General features: G+C 43.5%; 1 long non-coding RNA gene across 1 annotated transcript; it reads left to right on the top strand.

Annotated features, from left to right (window-relative positions):
- The first annotated feature begins 1,044 nt into the window (after positions 1–1,044).
- LOC141048107 (uncharacterized) lies at positions 1,045–4,909 on the top strand. Its single transcript, XR_012219961.1, has 2 exons — positions 1,045–1,130; positions 4,369–4,909. It is a non-coding gene; the product is annotated as an uncharacterized lncRNA (long non-coding RNA).
- The last annotated feature ends 10,371 nt before the right edge of the window (positions 4,910–15,280 follow it).

Below are 15,280 nucleotides of genomic sequence, written 5' to 3'. Positions count from 1 at the left end.
GCCATACAGTCACACATTTTTTATATGTGTCACTTGGCCCAGACCAAATTTACTTCATACATTTTAGTTTTAAGTCACCTCCATTTTGTCCTACGCAATACATTCACACATTTTTTATATGTGTCACTTGGCCCAGACCAAATTTACTTCATACATTTTGGTTTTAGGTCACCTCCATTTTGTCCCACGCCATACATTCACACATTTTTTATATGTCCCTTGGCCCAGACCAAATTTACTTCATACATTTTGGTTTTAGGTCACCTCCATTTTGTCCTACGCAATACATTCACACATTTTTTATATGTGTCACTTGGCCCAGACCAAATTTACTTCATACATTTTGGTTTTAGGTCACCTCCATTTTGTCCCACGCCATACATTCACACATTTTTTATATGTGTCACTTGGCCCAGACCAAATTTACTTCATACATTTTTGTTTTACTTGACCTCCATTTTGTGAAGAACATGGCAAGGAACAAAAACCTAAAGGTGAGCAATAAACATGCTATTTTAGATAGCAAATTGGCGTGCACTTGGTAAATAGACATGTCTATATATTATTCCCGTCTGGACGCTGCAATTCTGACATTATATAAGAATACGATAATAAAGAAGAGAATGTTATACAGAAATGTCTAGTCACAAACTACATTTCTGTCAGTTTCAGCCTGGCTTTTCCTGGAACATAAAAAATAGAAAATATTTAAAAATTTTTTTTATATAACTATATTTATATATTATTTATTTGATATACAATTATTTTTTTACCATATGTAAAGCAAAAAAAACCATCACACAGCAGGATGCCATGTTAATGACCCCCTCAGGAGCTATTATTGCCTGTGACAGACTTTGACTAGAAATCAGAGTTTATCTATTCAGGTGTTCACCGCACACTTAGACGATTACCTGAGGGGCTAATGGTGGTTTTTTTATTTTTTTGGTGGGTGCCTTATCGGGCAGCTGCAGGACATCATTAATTATGCTAATTATGTGAGCGGATATACTCCCCCCACCACGGCTGGTTGGGAAAGTGAAGGAGCCGCCCTGGGCTCGGGTCATGTGATGTGCAGCGCTTCGCGCCACTTTTGTAAAGCCCCTTTTACCCCACTCTCAGGACATGAGGTAACGTTGGGCTTTTATTTTTGGGGTGGCGAGGTGTGTGTGGTGGGCTCCCTCAGCTCCTGCCTGGGTGAGGTGGGCGCATGGCCGGCTGTGTAGCAGTTGCTCCCCCTCTTTCTTTTACTACGTACTTTACAAAACAAGGCAGTGAGCTAGCGCGCTGTTTATAGGTGGCTGCCCCCACCACCTGTAGGAGTGAACCTCCATGGATGTGCCATTAAAGGGATGGGGCGTGTTGGAGGAAGAAGTGTGGCGCTTGCTCGCCGTGTTTTGTACTTTGCAGCTCACACATGGCGCCCGGGGCTGCGGGCACAAACAAGCAGTGATGGTGGCGCGGCGTGTGAGGCTGCAGGCAGTGCGCAGCTGAGATTGTTCGGGGAGGAGGGGGCGCATTTCTTTGTCTGTGGCCTGGACTTGTTTCCCTTACTTTCTAGCTGGTGTATAGGCTCAGCTTGCGTGCTCCATGTTGGCTCCTGCATTGTCTGGATGGGGTGAGCGCTCATGCACAATGTATTCCGAGCACATGGCGTTCTCTAGAGAACAGGGAGGGGGCGATCACTTTTTTTTTTTTTCTCCAGGCCTTGGAGATGTTTGTCCCCCATGGCGCCTGTGTCTTCCTACCGGCCTGCACCATGGGACTTGTAGTCTTTCTTTTTTTTTTTTTTTTTTTGGCAGTTCACAAGCCCCTTGTGTCTGCCACTGTTCTGTTATCAGCTATTACCGGCTGTGGATCGAATTGCTCGGGACAGTCACTCGGTGATGGAACGTCGAGGTCTCCAGCGTTCTAACCACGTGACCCTACACCTGTTTACATCTCTGCAATGTCTCAAGTAGGCGCGGAGCACGTGTGCACCGGCCATTTAAATGCTGCGCTCTAGTGCATGATGTGGGAGGCCCTCCTTAGGTTAACGTTGGTGGTCTTATGTTTGTCAGGGATGTCATGCATTGCGATCCAGCCCTGTAGGGGTTAAGATTTGGCGCGATTTTTTTTCTTGTGGCATTTGAATTGCCGGGACTTCATTTCCCATCATGCTCCGCTGTTCTCCCTCCTCCCCTCCTTCTCTTTAATCTGAACACGAGGGACAGGGACGCGTGGTGTGGAGTCCGGAGTGGGAGCTTGCTGAAGCTTCAGGTAACTGGCCAGTGGGGATAGTTGTGGAGGGATAGGAGTTTGGATGCAAGATACAAGTGAGTCCAGGGGCTGAGTATGTTAAATGCATCACAATGGAGCGGGGTCAATGGCCATTGTGTTCTGGGAGCATGGCACTCCACTGCTTGCTACTTTATCAGCTTATGCTAATTGTAGGAAGTTGCATCTAATTAACTCCTGTTTATTTGGTAAGGATTCACTTCATGGAGATTGTCCAGAGCCCTAACTAGGGCTACTGTCCAATAGCAATTTTTTTTTTTTTTTTTTTAATCTTGGTTTGTAGGACTGTTTAGTTTATAGATCACACTGCTGGTGGGTTTAATTAGGTGTCCCATGTAAATGATACACACTGAAACTAAGGCACTGCTAGATCCGCAATGTGTAAGGCCTCTACTATACTTCCAATGTGGTGACTACTGTGCACAATTGGATCAGGTCTTTAGCCTCTTGTGCCTGCGCAGTGAACTTAGAGGTGGACTCAATTGCCTGAGTGTTTAAAGAGATGATTTAGTCAATGTATAAGTTAACTGTCAGCAAGTTTATTAACTTTTTATGATTTGACTTGTTTAATCTTTATATATTCTTTCTCCTCTAGGTAACAGGAGTGCAGCCGTGATCAGTCTAGGTTATGCAAAAGTGCTTATAGTGCAGGTAGCAATTAGTACCTACTGCACTCTAAGCACTTCCAGCATTGCCATGGCAATTGAATCAATTGCAGCTGGAGACCGGTTCCGGTCAGCTTGCAGCTTTGTGTTAAGGTGCATCTAGTGCAGTTAGTGGCATAGCTTAGAATCTACTGCTCTAAATGCTCCTTTTGGCACAAGGTGTCTGCATATCAATGTATGTATATGGAATTGTCACTGACTATTTCTCTCCAACAATGATCAGTCCAGGCTGTGCCAAAGTGCTCATAGTGCAGGTAGCTTTTGTATAGTTCCTACTGTAGTATGGGCACTTACAGTACTGCCGGAGATATGCGCTATGGAATGACCTTCATGTCACACGATTATTGCCATTACTGTTAGTTTGGCAGGTTTGCACCAGCTAATTTCAATTGCTGTGCAAATCCATGCAAAACTGACAGTGGAGGTAATCTGCTGCTGAAAATCTCTGAGAAGTGTTGGTTGTAATCCTCTGGCTCCTCCATGGGTGGGGATTTGTTGCATTACTTGTATGTGTTATAAAAGTATTGCACTTGTCCCGGCCTGTGGAAGAAAAAGGACTATCCACTGGGTTGTGTTGTGATATCTTGTAACTGTTTTGCTGTTGTCGGGTGGATCACGATGCAATTTTATTTGGTTTGGTAGGAGAAAAATTGCACGGTATCCATCTGTAAACCGCATAACTATTCTGTGCTTTACTTTGTTTTTTTTTTTGCTCTCAGTCTAGTTTGAACTAACCTTTTTTCTTTTCCATAGTTAGTAATGATATCTGTAAGTTAATTCTGTTTTTCTATTTATAGAACTTTAACATGTTGATATTGCTCCAAAAGAGATGGCAGTCATGTGGAGGCTTGCAGACCCATGTCATCACTATTTACTCTTGCTGGGCAACTGGTTAGCTATATGTAGTTAAGAGCAGTATAATACACTGCAAAGTTTTTAGTTGCTTTTAGAAAAATATTCAGGATTGAGAGTCCTCAGTAGTTGATACCTTTTAATGGCTAACTGAAAAGATGGTAATACATTGCAAGCTTTCGAGACTACTCAGGTCTCTTCATCAGGCTAGACTAATACAAAATCTGAAGTCACATATTTATGCACAATACAGCCTAGAAAAAATGCAATAGTTGCTTTTAGTTATACAGCACTTGTTTTTTCTAACTGGCATTTTCATGCAATGAGAGCTTTTGTCTTTCATGGTGTACAGAGCTCCTGTGGCACAAGGCTATGCTTGCTCAGACCTTGAGCCATTGTGAGCAGCAGTTGCATTCCAGGAGAGGGATGAACTCCTAACATCACAGCCACCTCTCTACAGCCCACTGATTTCTATTCACTAGTTGGCTGCTTGCCTCCCTCCCAACTCCTGACAAGCTGCTGCTATAAATCTTGCAAAACAACCAGCCCCCACAACTGGCTTTTTTTCCTTCAGGGCAGTCCTCATCTCAGCAGTACTTGTGCCGAACTTAATAGCTCTACTAATACTACAGAACTGCCCCTCAATAAGGGTGCTCTACCTCTCCAGAAATGGACTAATGTGACAGCATGGCTCTGAGCTGCTCAAGAGAACTTGAGAATACGCCTTAAAGCAATGAACAGCTGGACTAGCTTCCTATGAAGAAAATTGCTGTGAAGTGTTCCTGACTGTGTATTTAGACTGTTAGTCCCATTGGGGACAGCAATATTGGTAAAGCACTGCAGAATTAGATGGTGCTACATAAGCAGTGTAATAAAATATAATTAATACTTACTAGATAAAAAAATACTAGTAGTATAATCTGAACACTGCTGTTTACTATGCATTCATATTTTGTGAGGTCTGTATCTGGCTACCAGACAGGTGATTGGTCATTAATTATCTGTTGTGTAAGTGTTCCTCACCCCATCCCAGATACTCATCCTAAGTAAACTATCTTTAAATGATTTGTATGCAACTAATGTTGGGCAAATAATAAAATATATTTTGACATCTAGTCATGCCTGTCTTGTATTAGTCACTCTTAACTTGATAAGTGAGAATTGAGCAAAATTTGTACTCCACTACCCAGTATTCTAGGGCACAGTGTTCACTTCTACACATGGTTGCTGCTAGCACTTGCTAGGCCCAACATCCTGAATCTTGCTCAACTACAAATATTGCCTTAAGGCTGAGTGCAGACGGAGTTTTGAGCCCTGTGGATTTTTCCGTGCAGAATGGAAGAAAACCGCAGGTCAAATGACCTGCATTTTTCCTGCGGATTTCTTCCATTTTTCACGCGGTTTTCCATTGCGGTCTTCCCCCTGCGGATTTGGTAACGGGAGATAGAAAACCGCACAAAAGAAGCAACATGCTGCGGATTTTGTACCGCAGGAAAAATCCGCAGCGTCTGCACAGCGTTTTTTTTTCATTCACTTTAAAGGTACTGTACATCACAATGCGGATATGCAACGTTTCTGCACGGTAAAATCCGCTGCAGAAACGCTGCAAATCTGCATCGTGTGCACATGGCCTAAGTGTTGCAGTTTAAGGCTATGTGCACATGTGTGGCATTCCCATGGGAAATCTGCTTCTTAAACTCCCACCTATTTCCTGTGATAAACTAGCATTTTGCAAGCGTAACTGGCTTGCAGAATACTAGCGTTTTCCAAGCGATCTGTAGCATCACTTGAAAAACTGACAGGTTGGTCACACTTGTCAAACAGTGTTTGACAAGTGTGACCAACTCTTCACTATTGAGGCTACCTATGCAGCATCAGTAGTAAAAAGATCTAATGTTAAAAATAATAAATAAAAATCAGCCAGTTGTCAGCTGATTTTCACAGCTGACACCCAACACTAAGTGCCAAGAGCAGTATAACCCCTAAAAAACTCATAAATTGCTGATTTGTTCAATCTGCCTCCCAAAAATCAATAGTGTCATATTACCAAAAATGGTACCAATAAACATCAACTGGTCCCTTTAAACAAGATCTCACATGACTATGAACCAAAATATGGAAAAGTTATAGCTCTCAAAATGTGGTGATGCAAAAACAATTTCTTGCAATAAAAAGCATCTTTTAGAGTGACATCTGCCAAACATAACCTGCTATAAAAACCCACTATAAATGGTAAATTCCCCCTCCTGTATCACCTCTTTAGTTAGGGGGGGAGAAATACTTTTTATTTCCAGTTGGAATTGGGGGCTCCACTGTTTAGGCACATCAGGGGCTCTCCAAATGCAACATGGTGTCTGATCTCAATTCCAGCTAACTGTGTCAGAGGAGAAAGTCAAACGGTGCTTCTTCCCTTCTGAGCTCTACCATGTGACCTTACAGTGGTTTACCCCACATATGGGTATCGGCATACTCAGGACAAATTGCACAACTTTTGGGGCCCAATTTTTCCTGTTAGCCTTGAAAATAAATTCAGGGCATAACGATCATTTTTGTGGAAAATGTTTTTATTTTTATGGCTCTACTCTATAATCTGTGAAGCACTTGGTGCTTCAGTGATCACCACACATCTAAATACATTCCATAGGGGGTTTACTCCAAGTGTCACTTTTTTTTTTTTTTTTTTGGGGGGGGCACGGTTTTCCACTGTTTAGGCACATCAGGGGCTCTCCAAATGTGACAAGACATCAGATCTCAATTCCAGTCAATCTTGCATTGAAAAAGTCAAACAGCTCTACTTCCCTTCTGAGCTCTGCCATGTGCCCAAACAGTGGTTTACCTGCATATATGGGGTATCAGTGTACTATGGACAAAATGTACAACAACTTTTGGGGTCCAATTTCTTCTGTTACCCTTGGTAAAATTAAATTGGATCTGAAGCAAATCTTTGAAAGTTAAGTGTTTGTTTTAAAAAAACAAACAAAAAATTCCTGTGAAACACTGGAAGGGTTAATAAACTTCTTGAATGTGGTTGAGCACCTTGAGGGGTGCAGTTCTTAGAATGGTGTCACTTGGGTATTTTCTTAGGTATTTTGCATATAGACCCTTCAAAGTGACTTCAAATGTGGTGTGGCCCCCCCAAAAAAAAGTTGGTGAGAAATCGTTGGTCAACTTTCAAATCTTTGGTTCCAAAATTGTGCTGATATAAAGTAGATGTTGGAAATGTTGGTTAAGGGCATGAAATTTTCACTTTTTTTTCCCCACACAAATACACATCATATCAAAGATGTCACCACAGTCATGAAGTACAATATGTATTGAGAAAACTGTCAATCACTGGGATCAATGGAAACGTTCCAGAGTTATTGCCTCATAAAGGGACAGTGGTCAGAATTGTAAAAATTGGCCTGGTCATTAATGTGCAAACCACCCTTAAGGGCATGTCACACTAAGCGATATTGCTATAACTTGTGACTTTATAGCGATATTGCTAGCGATATCGCTCTGTTTGATACTTGCCTCCGGCTGCTCCCCCGCTGGTTATCGCTGATCGCGCGAGAACGGCCTGGGCTGTTTCTCGTCAGCTTCCTGCGGCGCAGACGAGCGACGCGTGGAGCCGGGCGGGAGGATGCAGGATCACCTGGTGTGACAGGTAAGTAGCGACCCCCGTCCCCAGCGATGTCGCTGGTGAGATCTGCCTGTGTGGCAGCTCACTAGCGACCACTTAGCGATGTACCAGCGATCCTGACCGCGTCATATCGCTGGTACATCGCTAAGTGTGACAGTACCTTTGGGGGGGTAAGGCGGTTAATCTAAAGAACTATGTCTAACTAAAAGAATTGTCAGTCTAAATTTGGTGACGTTAAAGCCATTGCTGTAATACTAATTACACTGATGCCTTTGAAAAAAAATTTGCTTTATTCTGGAATCTGGATTTGAATCATTTCTGCTAATTACCATAGGTCCTTTCCTGTCTGTGATTCCTCAACTCCTCTTCTGCCTGTGACCTGTCCTTCAGGGTATGTGCACACAGTTTTTAGGTTGTGTGGATTTTGTTGAAAAATCTGCAGGACAAAAGTCCTGCAGATTAGCTTGCGGTTTCACACCTCATAATGGATAAGGTGTGAAACCGCAGCAGAATCTGCACAAAGAATTGACATGCTGTGGATTGTAACCCGCAGAAAAACCTGCAGCATGTGCACAGCGTTTTCAGTTTACCATTGAAAACAATGGTACTGTACAACACACCTAAAACTGCTGTGGACCCGCAGGGCCAAAACCGCTGCAGATCCGCAGCAGAATCTGCACCATGGGCACATAGCCTCAAAGACTGGAGGCAAGTGAAGGTGGCTGGGGGAATGAGACCCAGTGCACAGTTCTGACATCTAACTGGTAAACATCAAATTAAAAAAAAATGTGGATTTCTTCACCAATTTAATCTTGGTGCCAGTGCAGGCTTGTCTTTAACATGACAAAATTGTACCTACTAGTTCTCTTTAATCTTGTTTGTGCAGAGGACCCTCCAGATAAACAAAATGCTGTTTTTTAGGACCAGAGAAACCGATTTGTAGCACTGTTGCAAAAAAAGTTAAACCACGTTTTTAATTAAATGTGTTTGAGGTATAACTTTCCTGCATAATCTAAACAAATTGCAGAACATACTAAAAATGAAGAAAAAGGAATACATTAAGAATAACCTACCATTCCAAAAAATATAGAGGTCTAAGGGCGGTTTCACATTTGCACTTTTGAGCGCAGCGACGGCCTGCGCACGGCTGCCGCCAAGCCATGCCTCCGCCGGTAGCTCGTCCTGCGTCCCCTATCTTTATCACTGGGGGCGCACGCCGTGCACAGTATGCGTTTGGCGGCGCATGCGTCCTTTTGACGGTGCGCCGACCAGCGCAAATGCAACCTGCTGCAGTTTGGTGGCGCACCGTCAAAAGGACGCATGCGCCACCAAACGCATACTGCGCACGGCCTGCGCCCCCAGTGATAAAGATAAGGGATGCATGTGCTGGTAGGTGGAGCTACCAGCGGAGGCGGGGCTTAGCGGCAGCCGTTGCTGCGCTCAAAAGCGAAAATGTGAAGCCGGCCTAAGGCCTCTTTCTCACACCAGTTTTTCGCCATCAGTCACAATCTGTTTTGTCACAAATGGATCCAGAAACTGATGCTGCTGGATCTCCCCCCCCCCCCCCCCCCCCCCCATATTATATGGGATAGGCGTTAATTTCCCTGTGAACAGGTGGTGTATATTTTACTATACACTTATTTAGCGCCATTTATTCCATGGCACTTTACATGTGAAAAGGGGAAATATAGACATGTGCAAGACAAGGGACACACGTACAGAAGACGAGGGGACCCTGCCCGTGAGGGCTCTCAGTCTACAGGATATGTATATTGTATTTCCTATCCTCGTTAGGTGGAGAATGTGTTCATTCCCTTAGTGCAGGAAATGTATATCTGTTTATAAGGAATATGTTCATTTCCTTATTTTCTAAATATTATACAAAATGTTCATTGCCTAAGAAACATACCTTTCCATAAACTTTGGACCCAAAAAGTTTTTTTTTTTTTTTTTATATATTCACTCTGTCTCCTAAATTGCCTGTTTTTATAATAAAGTTGCTAGGAAGGTAAGAGCAGCATGCTGTGGAAGCAATCAACTTCTTAACCCTTCATGTGAAAAACCCCACTATATCTTTTGCTACTAGTGTGAATTCATATTGATTAGTTAAAACTCTACTGCCAAAGCAAACTAGTGTAAATAATTTAACTTAAGCTAGGGCTTTTCCTTCCTTTTTTTTTTTTTTTTTTTTTTTTTGTGGAAGAGCATTAGCTGCTCATTGGTTACCAGTTTATGGTTTCAAAATGCTAGTGACTGTCCTTATGTTCTACAGTCACTCAAGCAAAAATGTACGATTGTTGGTTACAAATGTTGTGTATTGAGCACATGACTGTCTCCTGTAATTTGAAATCACATGATGGTAAAAGACCTCAAGGCATTAACCACTTTCATGTCGCTGTATGTATGTGTAATTACTAAGGTAGCCACGTTTGGAGGGAGGCACCCATATTTATAAAGAACTTTTTTTTTTTTGATGTGATGGTGGCTATCATACAACTGCTATCTTAACCTAGTGTTACCACTGGGCAGAAGTGAGTTAGAGCACAAAGGCTCTTTGTAGGATAAACAGTAATTTATTGCTCTCAAGTAACCCCCCAACTATGAAGTGCTGATGTTTGTCTGGATTTTTTTTTTTTCCTTTACTTTATAAAGAAATCACTAATTTTAAAAGATTTGATTTTCGGTTTTGCATTTTCATTTTTCTCTACCCTCCTTCCCAGAGCCATAATTTTTCCGTCAATATGGCCATGTGAGTGCTTGTTTTTTGCAGGACGAGTTGTACTTTTGAACGACACCATTGGTTTTACCATGTTGAGTAATCGAAAACGGAGAAAAGAAATTCCAAGTGCAGTGAAGTTGCAATAAAAGTGCAATTGCACGCTTTTTTTTTATACTAGGTTCACTAAATGCTAAAACTGACCCAACATTATGATTCTCCAGGTCATTACAAGTTCATAGACATCAAACATGTCTAGGTTCTTGTTTATCTAAGTAGTGGAAAAAAAGTCAATCTTTCCTTAAAAAAAAAAAATTGCATACTTTTTCGATACCTGTAGCATCTCCATTTTTCGGGATATGGGGCTGTGTGAGGGCTTATTTTTTTGCAAGCCGATCTGACGTTTTTAATGATACCATTTTGGTGCAAATATAATGTTTTGATCGCCTACTATTGCATTTTAATGCAATGTCACAATGACCAAACGTAATTCTGTCATTTTAAATTTTTTTTTTTTTTTTTTTTTTTTTTTCTTCCCTCACTAGCTGTTCAGCAATCAGGTTAATTTTTTTTTTTTTTAACTTTTGGCATACTCCAATAGTCTCCATAGGAGACTAGAAGCTGCTACAACCCGATCTGACCATCACCTCTGTAGTAGAATTGCTGACTTGCTATGAGCACTGACCAGTGGGTAGCGCTCACAGCAGTCTGGCAGTGACAGCCATAGAGCTCTCCAGGAGACCTCCTGTGGTCATGCTGACACACCAGTGACCCACGATCACATAACACAGGTCACCGGTGTGCGTATTTCTGGCGCGATTGCTGGAAGCGCTTGTTAAATGTCACTGTCAGCTTGACTTGTCAGGGGTTTCCACTGTTCAGGCACATCAGGAGCGCTCCAAACGTGACATGGCATCCGATCTGAATTCCAGCCAATTTTGCAGTGATAAAGTCAAACGGCGCTCCTTCCCTTCCGAGCTCTGCCATGCGCCCAAACAGTGGTTCCCCCCCACATATCAGGTATCGGCGTACTCAGGACAAATTGCACAATAACGTTTCCAGTCCAATTTCTCCTGTTACCCTTGGTAAAATAAAAAAAATTGAATCTGAAGTAATTTTTGTGAAAAAAAGTTAAATGTTCAATTTTTTTTTTTAAACAGTCAAAAAATTCCTGTGCAGCACCTGAAGGGTTAATAAACTTCTTGAATCTGGTTTTGAACACCTTGAGGGGTGCAGTTTTCAGAATGGTGTCACTTTTGGGTATTTCCTATCATATAGACCCCTCAAAGTGACTTCAAATGTGATGTGGTCCGTAAAAATAAAATGGTGTGGTAAAAATGAAAAATTGCTGGTCAACTTTTAACCCTTAGAACTTCCTAAAAAAAAAAAAAAAAAAAATTTGGTTCCTAAATTGTGCTGATGTAATGTAAACATGTGGGAAATGTTACTTAAAGTTTTTCGAGTGCCATATCTCTGATATAAGCACATAAAAATTCAAAGTTGGAAAATTGTGATATCTTCAAAATTTTTGCCAAACTTCCATTTTTTTTTCACAAATAAACGCAAGTTATTTGAATTAAATTTTACCACTAACATGAAGTACAATATGTCACGAGAAAACTGCCAGAATCACTGGGGTCCATGGAAGCGTTCCAGAGTTTTTACCTCATAAAGGGACAGTGGTCAGAATTGTAAAAATTGGCCCGGGCATTAACATGCAAACCACCCTTGGGGTTAAAGGGAACCTGTCAGCAGGATTGTGCACAGTAACCTACAGACATAGTTAGATTGGTGCTGTTATAATGATTAAAATGATACCTTGGTTGATGAAATCTGCCTTGTGTTTGTTCTTTAATTGTTTTCTTTTTTAGTTCACCTGACACCACCTCAAGAATTCTGCAGCTGACACCCAGCGCTAGGGTCCCTCAGCATACCTCAGCGCAGCGCTACTACTGAGGGATGGGTCGCCTCCCTCGGGCGGGGGCTTTCGACCTCAAAAGGTGCCTCGGATGCCTCAGCCCTGGGCCGCCTCTGTGTGTACTGGCGTCCCAGGGTCCATCATGCGGGTCCCGGGGAAAGATCATCGCCGCAGTTGGACGGGCATCCCAGTGTGATCGGCGCTGCAGCTTCCGGCCGTGTCCGACTCCACTTCCGGGTTAAGGTCGGTGGCGCTCCAGCTCCCCTGATCTCCCCAGGCTATATTAAGGTAACGGGGGGGGGGGGGGGGCGACCATATTCCCAAAGACAGTCTTACTACTCCTTGGCCATTAATGGAGTAAACCGCAAAAACAGAGATCGGCTCAGAGAGCCAGGGACATGCGAGTACGAAGTGAGAAGTCACCACAGAAGCCCATTCTAGCCTAGATATCACACAGCACATACCTTTGTGTATTCTAGGGGGAGCATCCACCTCAATGGCAGCCAAAAAAGATGGCAAGAAGTCGGGGAACAATAAAAAATGCCCTATTTGCACCTCAAGATTTCTAGAAACCTGGCAGAAACCCTTCTGTGAAGCATGCACTATGAGGATTGTGGGGGAAGAACAGGCTGCACTTATGTCCAACACGAGGTCTATCATAAGACAGGAGGTGCAAGCCTCAATATCAGGGCTAGTATACCCCCAAGCTACGCAGTCAGATGGCCAGGGGTCCCAGAAGAGACCGAGGGAGTCAGACTCCTCGGAAGACGGAAAAAGATACTTGTTCTCCTCTGCAGACAAGGACGAACTCCTTGGTGCAGTAAGACGCACCATGAAGATAGAGGAGCCCCCAAGGACTCTCCGGCTTCCTGGCGGACGCTTCTGCTGAGTCAGTGAGATTCGCAGCCAGGAACCAATCATTCCCCAACGCAGCCCAAAGAGCCATCTGGCTAAAGAGCTGGTCGGGGGACACGCAATAAAAAAATAAGCTCTGCTCCATTCCTTTCTCGGGGGAAGGTATTCAGGCCTGTCCTGGATGAGATTTTAGAGAAAGCTTCAGTGAAAAGGAAGGGTTTCCCAAAGGAAAGCGAAGGAAATATCAGCCCTTTCGTAGGCCCCGACCTAGTAAAAAAACGGACTCTAAAGGGAAAGGAAAGTTGGGAAGGTGGAGCTATCCCAAAGGGGGAGAAGGCAGGGGAAGGAATAGAGATTCCATCTTCTCAGGATCAGGCTCACGAAGGAAATGATGCCATCAGGGTAGGGGGCGTCTAATCAAGTTACTGGAGAGTTGGCAAAAGATCTCCAAGAGTCCTTGGACTCTGCAGGTTATCTCGCAGGGGTACAGGATAGAGTTCGAAAATCTACCTCCAGAGAGATTCCTCATAACCAATTCCCATCTTCTTTCAGCCTCCCCTATGTGGTCAGACATTCAGGACCTCTTAAAGGGAATCTGTCACCCCCCTCAAGGCGTTTTTCACTAAAAGAGCCACCTTCAGCAGCACTAAGGCCGGGGTCACACTGGCGAGGAATACGGCCGAGTGAGAGGCGCTAAAAGCACGCATTAGACACGGACAAATGATTCTCTATGGGGTCCCTCGCACCAGCCGTATATTTCTCATCCGTATTCTACGCTCCGTGCCAATCGCAGCATGCTGTGATTGTCAGCGTACTACGGCCGTAGTACGCCAATGCAAGTCTATGGGTGCGCAAAAAATACGGATTACACACGGACCAGACATGTGACTTGTGAGAAATACGCACCCGTTGTCTTTTAGCAAAGCCGGCAATTCAGTGCGCTATACAGTAAACTCACACTGACAGGTTTAATAAAGAAACGAAAGAATAGATATGAATACACATAGAATATATATATATATATATATATATATATATATATATATATATGCATTCTATGTGTCTATATCTATTATTTGGTTTCTGTTAGAAACCCTGTCATAGGCCTCCATTATATGTCCACTTTGCAAGCCTGCGAGAAAATCTCGCCATAGGGATGCCATACGGATTACATACGGATGCTTACATGCGCAAAATACGCGACCACACCTTGATTACGGATGACATACGGAGCACTGTTTAGGGGACATTGATCCGTATTACGCATGTAAAATACTGACCGTATTTTGCGCAGGTTAGTGTGACCCCGGCCTATGGCTGCATTCTGGTGGCTCTTCTGTTTCTGACCCCCGTTAACGCCAAAATATAGGCTATTATAAATAGCTCCTCACACCTGCATTCTGTCACAGAGATATGGCATATCCCTCTGTTAAGCCACCTACCAGCTGTCCATCAACCCTCCCCTATAGCGTCCCTGCCCCGCCTCCACCTGTGCTGTTGCCGGGCGCCTGCGCTGTAACAACAGTTCTCAGGCATGTACAGTGCGCGCTGCCCGGGAACTGCCATCAAGCTATGGCGCCTGCGTGTTTCTGTGTCCCCAGATCCCAACCCGCAGTGTGTTATGAAGTATTTACACTGCAGGGCTGGGGCCTCAGCAACGCGATAGCCTGGTGGCAGTTCCCGTGCAGCGCGCACTGCGCATGCCCGAGAACATGTAACGGCAAATACAAAAGAAGGAGGTGGTGCTGGGATACTGTAGAGAGGGGTTGATGAACAGCTGGGAGGCGGCTAACCAGAGGGACACTCCATACCTCTGTGACAATGCAGGTATGAGGAGCTATAAAAGTCTATATTTTGGCATTAATGGGCGTCAGAAACAGAAGAGCCACCTTCGCAGAATGCAGCCTTAGTGCTGTTGAAGGTGGCTCTTTTAGTGAAAAACGCCAGGGGGGGTGATAGGTTCCCTTTAAAGATGGCAGCAATCGTTCCAGTACCCATTCAAGAAGAAGGCAGGGGTCATTACTCAAGCCTCTTCTCAATTTAAAAAAAAAAAGCCATCGGGGGAATCCAGAACAATAAACCTCAGACCCTTAAACAGATGGATAAGGTACAAGAGGTTCAAGATGGAGTCTATAAGGTCCACAGTTCCCTTCTTAGGCAAGAATGTGGTAATGTGCACTTTAGACTTAAAAAGTGCATATTACCACGTGCCGATCTACGCAAACTATCTAAAATACCTGAGATTTGCCGTAGAAGTCAGGGTCCGCCAATATCAGTTTCGTTGCCTTCCCTTTGGTCTAGCGTCAGCTCCCAGAGTTTTTACAAAACTAATGGCGGAGGTAGTTGCCTACCTGAGAAATCAGGACATTACC

The sequence above is a fragment of the Dendrobates tinctorius genome, unplaced genomic scaffold (genome assembly GCF_039654945.1).
Source record: "Dendrobates tinctorius isolate UK_male_01 unplaced genomic scaffold, ASM3965494v1 ptg000133l, whole genome shotgun sequence".
NCBI lineage: Eukaryota > Metazoa > Chordata > Amphibia > Anura > Dendrobatidae > Dendrobates > Dendrobates tinctorius.
Note: the sequence above shows the minus strand (reverse complement) of the source record. Positions and strands in the feature narration are given on the sequence as shown.